Genomic DNA, 12,868 nt, shown 5'->3' with positions numbered 1-12,868 from the left:
GGTAATGGAGAAAGTTATTCAAATAAAGAGCAAATATAAGAATAGGAATATAACGTAAATCGAGCTATCCATACTTAAAAATATTTTTTACAAAAACTTTATTTTGAAAAGAAATTTTGCATTTCAGCTGTATGTTATAGTGATCCGTTCTGAACCATTTGTCTTGGATAATAATCCGTACCACATTTCGTCAAGATATCTTTTTAAATAAAAAAGCTTTTCAAACAAGAACTGGATTTTGATCGATCAGCTTGTATAACAGCTATATGCCATAGTGGTTCGATCTCAAAAATTTGTTCGGTGATTTCCGTTTCCTTAGATACTAAGCGATGCCAAATTTCATGAAGAAATCTCCTCAAATGAAATAGTTGCCCAAGAACTTACTTCTTAACTTTAAGTTTGTTTTCTTCAAAAATTATAACATTGTCTTTGGTAATAATTCAGGCCAAATTTAGTGGAGATACTTCAACAAATAAAATAGTTTTTCATATAAAAACTTATTTTAGATTTTTCAGTTTGTATGTCAGCTATATGCTGTATTGGTCCGATATTGGCGTTTTCGAGATATGAGCAGCTTCTTGTGACACAATTTTAGCACGATATCTCAAAAACTAAGGAACTTGTTCGCCGATATATAGAACCAGACATGGCTAAATTGACTCAGATCGTCACACTGATCATTTATGTACATATTTATTCATATATGTATGAACATACATATATGTATATGGTATTATGTGGTGTACAATGTTTTCTTCTGGTTGTTACCAACTTCGTGGTAAACTATGATATCCAGTTCAGGGTGCAAATATTTTAAGACAAAGCAATATTTAAGCAACCTCACTCTCATAAATACACTAGCCGACAATTTTGACATTTTTTTTCTGCTCTGAAACCAAACTTTTTTTTTTATGTTGCTTTGATAAGGTACATATATAATTTGAATATAAAAAAAAACTGCTAGGTCCAGGTTAAGAGAAAAATAAAAGTAAAGTTTTTGCAAAAAATATATTGAATATTACAAATTTTTATCCCTCAATTTATATTTTCTTGTACTTTTTTGAACTTCTGCTGTATTGGTAGTCAGGATTATCATGTAAGCATATCTAGCAATAGTCTGCCAGCATGCTAGGAGTCCATTTGCCTTGATACCTTTTCTCCATACTCAATATGTCTTGGTGAAATCTCTCCCCATGTTCATCACTGACTGCACCTAAATTGGGAGGAAAGAAATCCAAGTGCGAATGTAGGAAATGTATTTTCAGGGACATGTTACACCCTAAAGCCTGAAAATCCGTCAATAGGCTTGATATGAGTTCTTCATAATCGGGTGATTTGGTGTTACCCAAAAAATTTTTTACAACCTCAACAAATGAAAGCCATGCTTTTTTTTCTAGCGTATTTAGTTTAGAGATAAAGTTTTGATCCTTCATAACTCGTCGTATGTCTGGCCCCACAAAAATCCCTTCTTTTAATTTCGCATCACTAAGTCCCGGAAATATACTTTTAAGGTATTGAAAACCTTCTCCCGTTTTATCCATTGCTTTTACAAAATTTTTCATTAAACCTAATTTTATATGAAGGGGTGGCAATACAATATTCTCGGGTTCAACAAGACGAAGATTGGACACACTTTTCTGATTAGGTACATAGTCTGTTCTTTTTGGCCACTCTTTTTGGATATAGTGTTTGCTTCGAGCTCTGCTATCCCATTCGCACATAAAACAGCAAAATTTTGTGTAACCAGCTTGCATACCTAGTAATATCCCAACTACTTTTAAATCAGAACAAATTTTTCAAGAATGTTTAGCATACTGTATTTTTTGTAATAGATTTTTGATATTTTCATAGGTTTCTTTGATATGTACTCCATGCACCTGAATCTATCGCAACCTTTTCCGAACTCGTATAAGAAGTATAACTTCAATAACATTATCGTAATTGGACCTAAGGATTTTTTTTTATTATTTTTCTAATGATATACATACTAACAGGAACCAAAATATATAATTTTTATTTCAGAGCAAAACCCATTGTCGGCTAGTGATATCAAAAGAATGCTCGTAAACTGAACTTAATCGCCAAAACGGCAAATTATTTAAACACAGAAAGTAGTAGTTGCGAACGAATACGCAATTGTTGTTAAGAGGGAGGATTCTGAGATTACGAGTACGTCACTGCAAGAATTTCTATGCTTGATGACATCACTAGACATAATGCGATGTGCAGCTCACATATAATTATTTTCTGAGAGTAAAAGTCGGCTTTTATCGATTTGAGGGAAATTTGTAGATACTGGCATTCTTATCTGTTGTATATTTTGCTTGCTATACTTGTTGTTTTATTTATTCGCAATTTGACGTACTAAAGCCATTAAAATAATTAGGCATTTAAATCTAAGTGCACTGGAAGATTAAGACTTTACTAGACACATATCGCTCATTTGCTGCAACACCGGCATAATTCAAAAAACGTGATTTTGGAGTTAATGCTGCAGAATTGTTCGTTATATGATACTTCATGTTGAGTGAAAAATTCATATGAATACCTTATATATGCTCCGCTTGAGAAGATAATATATTTCCTGCTTTCCGTGTAAGGTTGGAGTCAGTTGAAAACTTTGAACGCGTTTGCTGGCAAATCGATTTTTTTGACTTATGCCCCTCTTGCAGCAAATGAGCGATATGTATGTAGAAAAAAAGGTATATAGCTACGACAAATTTATATGTACTAAATAAATGCAAATGAGTATTCGCACCGAATATTGAAAATAGTAAAAGCTATGAAGGCAATTATTTATAAATTTACAAGTTCAAAGAAAGTTTTCCGCTAAGCTCTTGATTCAGTTTGTATGGCAGCTATATGTTTTAGTGGTCCGATATCAAATACCTAAACGAGGATTGGTGAAAAAACTCAAAAAAATATCTCTACTAGCAGTTTGCTTATATAGGGTGATGCATGTCGAGGTTCCCTATGAAAAAACATAGAACCTTCAAATTTAATGGGGATGTAATTTTCGAAGATTTTTTGCCAAATGTTGACCGTGGCTACGTCTCAGATGGTCCATCCGTTGACTGGTAACTCACGAATTTACTCAAGGGCCTGATTCGAAGCGGGATTGCCTGCATAGATATATCCCCACAGGAAAAAGTGTTGTTGTTGTAGTTGTAGCGGCAGAATTCTGCCGAGTTGACAGTCCTTGGCCGGATAAAAATCCGGGTCCGTTCCGGTTACGTAGACCCGACTGTCACAGGAAAAAGTCTTACTGTGTGGTATCACATGATCTGCTGGCCAATCGACTTGCCCAAAACGTGAAATTTTCTGCTCACCGAAGTATTCTGTCAACAAATGCATTGATGGATGCGATGTGTAGGAAGTCGCGGCATTTTGCCTTTGTCAGTGACGTTCTCACCGGCATCATTTTTGAAGAAATATGGTCCGCTAATGCCATTGGCTCACAAACTACACCAAACCGTTATTTTTTCCGGATGAAATGACAGCTCTTGAATATTTTCAGGTTGTTCGTCGTCCCAAATGCGGCAATTTTATTTGTACATACCCATTGAGCCAGAAATGAGCCTCATTGCTGAAGAAAATTTCGGATCTTCTCGAAACTTTTGCTTGCTTGAGAAGATCGCGTGGCTTCTGTTCTTGCACGACCTGTATTTTATACGATTTCAATTTAAGATCTCGACGAAAAATGGACCCGATTGAAAGACAGACGAACAGACGGACATGGCTTAATCGACTCAGCTCATTACGCTGATCATTTCTTTACATATAAATATATTTCATAGGGCTCCCGGTGTTTCTGCTGAGTGTTATAAACTTCGTGGCAGCCTTAATATACACTGTTTGGGGTATAATAAGTATAGTTTAAAAAAACTAAAAAACATGCTGGTAATTTGATGGTCGCTATAATTATTGTCTGACATTGGAAGGGTACAGTGTTTAATAAAAAAATAAGAATTTTGCCAAAAAATATGTTTTATTATGGTAGTCCGGGGACTTTTTAATTAATCTGCTCTATATAGTATAAATGATCAGCAACGTCGCCCTTAGTTGATTTAGCCATGTCTGCCTGTATACACGCGAAATTTTTCCTCAGTTCCAGAGATATCGCTCTGATCTTGTCCTTCCCTCCCCAAGAAGCTATACATTTGCCAAAACCGCCGACATCGCACTACTATAACATACAGCTGTCATCCAAACTAACCGAATTATTGTGTGGGAAACTTTTCTATTTGCGAAGCGTATTATAGCTTCGCTGCAACCGAAGTTATCACTTTTTCTTATTTTTATTGCACTTTGCGCTAATTAGCTCGGTTATACAATTTTTCTACTTTATTTTGCCTTTTAATATAATCATGAAATTATAATGGTACGGCAAGACTCAGCAGAATTTAGTAAATATTTTGTACAAATTTAAATGGAAAATGCTGCTATTTATAACTTATTTATTTATAATAATTTTCTCATATGTAAATAACCTATTAATATTTTTTTCAGATTAATCACAACTAGGTTATCATTCAATAATATTAATATGTATGTACTAGCGGACCCGACAGACGTAAACCAATCGATAGCATGTGAGTATTGTGTATTAGTATGCTTTCTGAGATGTTAAATGTCGAAACTGTGTTGAATAAAAACTCGAAGTCGTTTAGTGAAAAAGTTGGATCTTAAACTATTCGATAACGGGTATTTATTCTCAGAGTTAATTGTCTACAAATACTGAAATTATCGTAATGCCATCGGATGTACAATATTTTTGGTTAATCCTTGAGAGGTATAAATACACCAAATCAGAGCACCACCAAAAAGCCTACGATTATTCCTTAGACTTGTATCTCTCAGGGTTCTATCGAGAGCTTATAGCGAATGCTTATGGGCCATTGTGCATTCATCCCAAAGAATAATTTTGCACTTTCTCCGAACTTCAGCCATTCCTGAATGTTTTTTTATTTTATTTATTTATTTATTTATTAAAAGAAAAATAATAATACAATTATTATCTTACAGAGTAAGAAGCACTAGCTGCCAGGGCTTACGGCTTACTGCTCTAATAAAACTATATTGTCTTAGAATATTAATATATTAGCCAGTAAAAGGTAAATATGAGATCAATATTACTGTCAGTACAATTCTTAAAATAATTGATGTTAGTAAAGGAAGTTAATTGGATCTAAGATAACTTACAATTAGAGAATTAGATTAACTTTCTAAGGCCAGTTTTGGACAAAAATTCGGCTACTTTGTGGATGTTTTCCTCAGCAAAAACCTTGAGCGTATTTGAAACGGGTTGGTCATTAAATAGTACGTTTCTAGTTGCACTGAACTTAGTGCATTCATCGAGAAGATGTTTAACTGTAAGTGATGGATAAGTGCAGAATTCGCAGCGTGACCTATTTGAACCGTTTAGCAGGTACGAGTACGTGGCTATAGTATGCCCAATCCGAAGTCGAGTAAAAGCAATAATATCGTTTGTTCGGCAAGTGGACGGAATATGCGGCTGCATGCTAGTTGTATTGGAGTTCGAGTAATGGTTTTGCACACTGTTCCAAGAATTTATTTTCTGTTCTTTAAGGAAGTTATTGACGAGTAGGAAGATATCCTTCCTCACCATATAATTGAAAGTAAATAATGGCTCCATTGCAACTGATTTTGCTTTCAGATCCGCTAATTCATTGCCAATAATTCCAGCGTGACCAGGAATCCACATAATTTTGATTTCTTTGCCTTTTTGTATAAGTTTGGTGCGTATTTCAGAATTAGGCGTTCACAAAATCACATTGCTTTGGCGTTTGCTTCATCAGTAAAAATAAATAATGTTTTTTCCAGTTTACATAACCAACAAAATGGAATCCCACAAGGATCCCCCCTTTCCGTAATGCTCTTTGCTATCGCCTTTAATGAATTAAGTCACATAATTAGCAGACATAAGAACATTTCCCAATTTAATTAATATTTTAGTATTTATGCAGATGACGTTTTACTCTATTCTAAAATAAGTAATCTAAACACTGTTGAAAATAAATTTTTAAAAATACTAACCGATATCTCTAAGTGGTCAAATAGTTCTGGAGCGACTCTGTCGCTTAATAAGTGCAAATGTTTTCATATTTGCCGCAAACATAAATGTATGGATATAAACTTAGTTCATAATAATATTAATATATCAAATGTTTCTGGCTTATGTTTCCTTGGAATTACTTTCGACAAACGTTTAACTTTCAAAGAGCACTGTCTTAGGTTAAAAAAAGCCTAGCTGTCAGGTTAAATATTATTAAATATCTATCTTCTAAGCACTGCCTTATCCATGCAAACACCTTAATTAATGTTACTAAGGCTATAATATTGTCGAAGATTGACTATGGCTTACCAATATACGGAAATTGTGCAAAGAGTAATATAAAACTGATCTCTTCGACATATCATGCAGCCGTTCGAAGGAGTATACGTGCCTTTCCAACATCCCCGATTCAATGCATCTTAGCCGAAGCTGGAATGCCTACTCTACAAGAAAGAATTGAATATACCACTATGAGGGTTATCCCAAAGATCTTTCTCTGCAGAAATAGTATTATGTATGACACTATCACATCGATATGGGCCGCTAATATAACTCCAAAACGCACGCCAACATTGCAAAGAGTGCTGGAATACGCTAAAATTTTAGGAATAGACCCGAAACCATCTTTTCTGCCTCCCGTCAGTTCACTACCTTGGGACTTAAGCTACTCATCTTTCCTTCTCGGTTTAACAAATCACGCCAAGTCAACCACAAGCCCAATAGTATTCCAGCGCCTTTTTGAAGAATACAGATCTCTTTTTCGGCACGAATGGAAAATGTACTACACCGATGGGTCAAAGTCGAAGGACCACACGTCATTCGCTGTGGTCCAAGCTGATGGGAAAACAGTAATAGCAGGGCACCTACCAAATTATGGATCAGTGTACACGGCAGAGGCGGTTGCAATATACCACGCAATACTAGCAGCCTCAGAATCTAACGAGAAGACGATAATCTGCACAGACAGTATGTCAACTATTGCTAGTATCATGAATAGTACTAACAAGGCGCGTAAGTGTCAGTGAGATAAGGAATGCTTTACCAATACCACCTGGTGCATCCAAATAATAAAAACCTCCTTGTTGTGCTGCTATTGATAGGTTGATTTCATCGTATACATTTCGTTGCTCAGTAAGCAATTATTCATTATTAGCAACAAAAGTAGCCAAAGAGTTTACAACAAATTGCTGTTCACGCTGAACATCGCCCGTAATGATATCTGCTGTATGATCGGCGTGTTTGAAATCAGAATACAAAAATCTTCAATAATTATTAATGTCTCATTATATATTGTATGTCAGCGGAGAATTCAATATTGACATTTTGATTGGTTATTCTAATACGATGCAAAATATCTTCACTCATTGAGTCTTTATATTTGTTCCACAGTGCAGATGCTTCAGATGGAAAACACGTTGTTAAGGGGTATTCTAGTTTAGAAATTTGAAAAAATCGATTTTTTTTCATAATTCGATAGTTTTGGTATTCAAAAATATCTCCTTAAAAAGATTTTTCAAAACTCAATTTTTTTTAAAGTTATAGCCATTTTAGTGACGTGGAAACTAGACCGGTTGAGCGAATATCGTATAACGTAAAACTTTAAACGCGTTTTTCTCAAAACTCGTTGTTTTAAAATTTGGCATGAATATTCTTTAAATATATCTCTATCATTAGAAGCAACAAAAAAAATTTTAAATTCATAATATTAAAAAAAAATCGACAAATTGAAAAATCAGTGAAAAAATCGACATTTTTTTTTAGCAGCCGCCATTTTATGAAAATTTTTTTTTTTAGTTTTGCTGCTTCATGACATAGCGACATTCGTACTCATTAAAAATCTGTCATTGTTTTATTTTTCAGATGACGACAAGGGTAGAAATCATCATCTTTTCTTCAAGGACGCATAACTCGCTGAAAAAAAAAAAAATTTTTTTTGAAATTTATTTTGTATACTCTTCTAAGTTTAATAAACAAATGATAAAAAAACGGTTAGTAAAAATATCTAGTGCTTCTTTTTTATTAATTGTTGAAAAAAGCTCGAAATTCGAGCCTCTAGACTAGAATACCTCCTTAATATTATTGAAAATAATTGACGAATTTGGTGCGGCGATGAGCTCAGTGCTGCATCTGCAAGCGTGAGATCCCAATGATTATCATCTTCCAATAAACGTAACTCACGACAGGCATCGAAGAAAGTATTGCATACAATACCATTGACTGTACGCATTGATTGGAAGGATGTCGATCCAGGAATGTTGATCAATAACAAGCGTAGGAAAAAGCATTCACGTTGCTTAGGATGAACTGTGTAGAGTCGGCCTAAAGTATTTGCCATAAATATATTGTGAAATCCTGGGACTGGAATGCCTCGTTTTCGTGGTTCCCAATTTTGTGAGTGTTTATTCCATATAAAATATTTAGGAAAGTCAGTGTACATTAATGTTTTTGCAAATTGACCAACAACATCCTGTCTATTACAAACGTTGAAAAATTCAGTAAGAGTAGTTTTTGGGGCTGTTAAAGCTTGTTGTATAGCAGTCTGTTCTGTGAAGTAAACACGCTGTCCATTTTCAAGGTGAACAGCCAAGTGTATAACGGCTGGATCTCTTTCCTGTATAGGAAAACTAAAAATGCGCCAAATTGCTTCGTTACTACTAATGTATCTTCCCATTTGATAACGTGTGATTTCGTCATTGTCGTTAACATTTTGAACAGCAAATATAGCTTTATCACTGTCCTTATGAACGTACTTACAAATGTACTTACCGAATAATGAAATGACTTTACCGAACTACATAATTCAACGTTTATGTGCTTTGTAAGTTTCACACAGCAATGGTGAATATGGGACCACCCAACGATTATCAATATCTACTCTTACACCATTTGACAGATGCAACTCATATGATTGACCTCCATTGTCTACGTCTCTACCGCGGAAAGATGGGTAACCATCGATATTGGTGATGGTATCAGCTGTACATGGTTTTGGAAAACGTTTAGTACATTTTCCATCATCCATACATGGTGACATCATATTTAAAGTACCACATGGCCTATGAATCATGTTCTTCTTCTTAATTGGCGTAAACACCGCTTACGCGATTATAGCCGAGTTAACAACAGCGCGTCAGTCGTTTCTTCTTTTCGCTACGTGGCGCCAATTGGATATTCCAAGCGAAGCCAGGTCCTTCTACACTTGATCCTTCCAACAGAGTGAAGGTCTTCCTCTTCCTCTGCTTCCCCCGGCGGGTACAGTGTCGAATACTTTCAGAGCTGGAGTGTTTTCGTCCATTTGGACAACATGACCTAGCCAGCGTAGCTGTCTTTTAATTCGCTGAACTATGTCAATGTCGTCGTATATCTCGTAAAGCGCATCGTTCCATCGAATGCGATATTCGCCGTGGCCAACGCGCAAAGGACCATAAATCTTTCGCAGAACTTTTGTCTCGAAAACTCGCAACGTCGACTCATCAGTTGTTGTCATCGTCCAAGCCGCTGCACCATATAGCAGGACAGGAATTATAAGTGACTTATAGAGTTTTTTTTCTGTTCGTCGAGAGAGGACTTTACTTCTCAATTGCCTACTCAGTCCGAAGTAGCACCTGTTGCAAGAGTTATCCTGCGTTGGAGTTCTAGACTGACATTGTTGGTGGTGTTTACGCCGGTTCCAAGATAGACGAAATTATCTACGACGTGAGTGCCAAGTCGCGAGTGTGATAACTGTTTGTTTGATGACAGGAGATATTTCACTGCCAGACCCATTTCTTTTGCTTCCTTGTCCAGTCTGGAGAAAGCAGAACTAACGGCGCGGGTGTTGAGGCCAGTGATATCAATATCATCGACATACGCCAGCAGCTGTACACTCTTATAGAAGATGGTACCTGCTCGATTAAGTTCTGCAGCTCGAACTATTTTCTCCAGCAGCAGATTGAAAAAGTCGCACGATAGGGAGTCGCCTTGTCTGAAACCTCGTTTGGTATCGAACGGCTCGGAGAGATCCTTCCCGATTCTGACGGAGCTTTTTGTGTTGTTCAACGTCAGTTTACACAGCTAATAGCTTTGCGGGGATACCAAATTCAGACATCGCGGCATAAAGGTAGCTCCTTTTCGTGCTGTCGAAAGCAGCTTTGAAATCGACGAATAAGTGGTGCGTGTCACTTCTCCTTTCACGGGTTTTTTCCAAGATTTGGCGCATGGTGAATATCTGGTCGGTTGTTGATTTGCCAGGTCTAAAGCCACACTGATAAGATCCAATCAGTTTGTTGACGGTGGGCTTTAATCTTTCACACAATACGCTCGATAGAAACTTATATGCGATGTTAAGGAGGCTAATCGCACGGTATTTGGCGCAGATTATGGGGTCTCCTTTTTTATGGATTGGGCATAGCACACTTAAATTCCAATCGTTGGGCATGCTTCCGTCCGACCATATTTTACAAAGAAGTTGATGCATGCACCTTATCAGCTCTTCGCCGCCGTGTTTGAATAGCTCGGCCGGCAATCCATCGGCCCCTGCCGCTTTGTTGTTTTTCAGGCGGGCAATTGCTATTCGAACTTCTTCATGGTCGGGCAATGGAACGTCTGCTCCATCGTCATCGATTTGGGAATCGGGTTCGCCTTCTCCTGGCGTTGGGCGTTCCCTCCATAATTTAAGTATGCTCTGGGCATCGGTGACTAGATCACCTTTGGGGGTTCTACAAGATAATGCTCTGGTCTTGAAACCTTCTGTAAGCCGCCGCATTTTTTCGTAGAATTTTCGAGCATTACCCCTGTCGGCCAGCTTATCAAGCTCTTTGTACTCACGCATTTCGGCCTGTTTCTTTTTCTGTCTGCAATTGCGTCTCGCTTCCCTCTTCAACTCTCTGTATCTATCCCATCCCGCACGTGTTGTGGTCGATCGTAACGTTGCGAGGTAGGCAGCCTGGTTTCTGAAGCTCTCATATTTGTATAATTTCTGAGCATAAAATGACATACTTCAAAGGCGCTTCTCATGCAAAGTCTTATCTCGTTATAATATATGTATGCTTTTTGATTTGTGTACTGGCAGGATCAAATGGAAGTTAAAATAGTCGTATGTGGAAAGTAGGCGGGCCCTCTCATACCATTTCGGAGGTAAAATTTAATGTATCTGAGTGTTTAGTTATTGAGTTATTGCGCTTTTACTAGTTTTTATCCCTTTGCCCCCTCTCAGGTTAAATTGAAGTTTGTTAGTGATTTCGGCGATTTAAGTTACTTCCGCGTTCGCGGGTTAATAGATAATAGTTGTTGTTTTTATATTTAAAGATCAAAAAGCCAGCCTAAGTAGATTATGTGCAGGCGAAAATTTGAGAGCCATGGTAGTAACATAAGAGCTTTCTAAAAAAGCTTTTTAAAATTTTCTGTCATGTACAGAATTTTATAGCGGAACGATTTTTTTGCCTTCTAATGGCAAGACTGCTAATGGCTAATTGATCGACACTTGAATCAGATAATGTTAATGAATTATTCATGATGATTGAGTTCTTAAAAATAGCTGAATGTGATTAGTATTTATTTATTTTTTCCGAGTTATATAACGATTGGTTTAGAAATTTAATATAAAAAAAGTGCAAAATGCAAGCTATTCAAACTAACTGCTGCTTAAATTCAAAGCTTTCTGAAAGCAAAGAACCTCAGTAGTGCGCTGTGATTTTTACAATGGAAAAAATATCGAACAAAGAATTTATCTCAAATTTGGTATTCCTAACCAAATTTTTCGTGCGAAATCGTTCGAGTATTGGAAAAGGCTTACGGCTTTTATCAAAAACACAACCCTACGAGTGGACAACCTTGGACCTTTTCAACTGATAAAAATATTAAAAAAAGTGAAGGATATGGTGCTTGAAATCGTCTCTTTTGCGAGTCCGCTCGAATTATTTTGAAGTATTTTTGGGTATGAAACGTCTTCTTGCTCGACTTGTCCCTATAAAGCTGATTTTTTTTACAAAGGGTACCGTAAACAGGTCATTTGGGCATATTTGATCGTGCGAATTCCGATCCCACATTCATGGAAAACGTTATAACTGCCGACGAGTCATGGGTTTATAAGTTCGACACGCAAGCACGCCAAAGCCGCTTAAAAATCAAGGGGATGCTCATTGTTTTTCGATATTCTTGGTTTGCTGCGTCATGAATTTATTCCGGAGGGACAGACGGTCAATAAGGATTTCTACTTGGCCGTATTGTGGCCGGAATTGTGAACAACTAATTCAAGAACTTTACACGATCGCATTTAAAGACAAAAACGTAATAAACACCATTGATCAACCACCATATTCACTAGATTTTGCCGTGAGTGATTTTTTCTTGTTCCCCAAACTGAAATTGCGGCTCCATGGAAATCGTTTTCAGTCATTCGAAAAGATAAAATAAAATATTTATTGATGGTATGGTGAATTCAATCGGTGTCATAGATCACTCCAAGATGAATTTCGTGAAGGTCGCCCAAAATCAGTTGTTGTTCGAACACTTTGAATACCACACAATTTGTAAATCGCTCAAAAAATCTCGGGTTGACTGATCGAGATAAATACCATAGCGGTGCTTCGAAACCCGTCTATGACATCGTGACAGATGATTAATCGTGGATTTGTGCGCATGAGCCCGAAAATAAACAGCAACAGGTGTTTCAAAATGAGCCGAAGCCAAGCAAATAGTTGCCTGTATTTTTGGAAAAGCTGGACATGTCGCAACCATACCACCAGAAAAACGCAGAACTGTATATTCTGATTGGTACACAACCTTTTGTTTGTCTTTCAAGAAATCAGGAAA

Source organism: Bactrocera dorsalis, chromosome 1 (assembly GCF_023373825.1).
Source record: "Bactrocera dorsalis isolate Fly_Bdor chromosome 1, ASM2337382v1, whole genome shotgun sequence".
Lineage (NCBI taxonomy): Eukaryota > Metazoa > Arthropoda > Insecta > Diptera > Tephritidae > Bactrocera > Bactrocera dorsalis.
Note: the sequence above shows the minus strand (reverse complement) of the source record.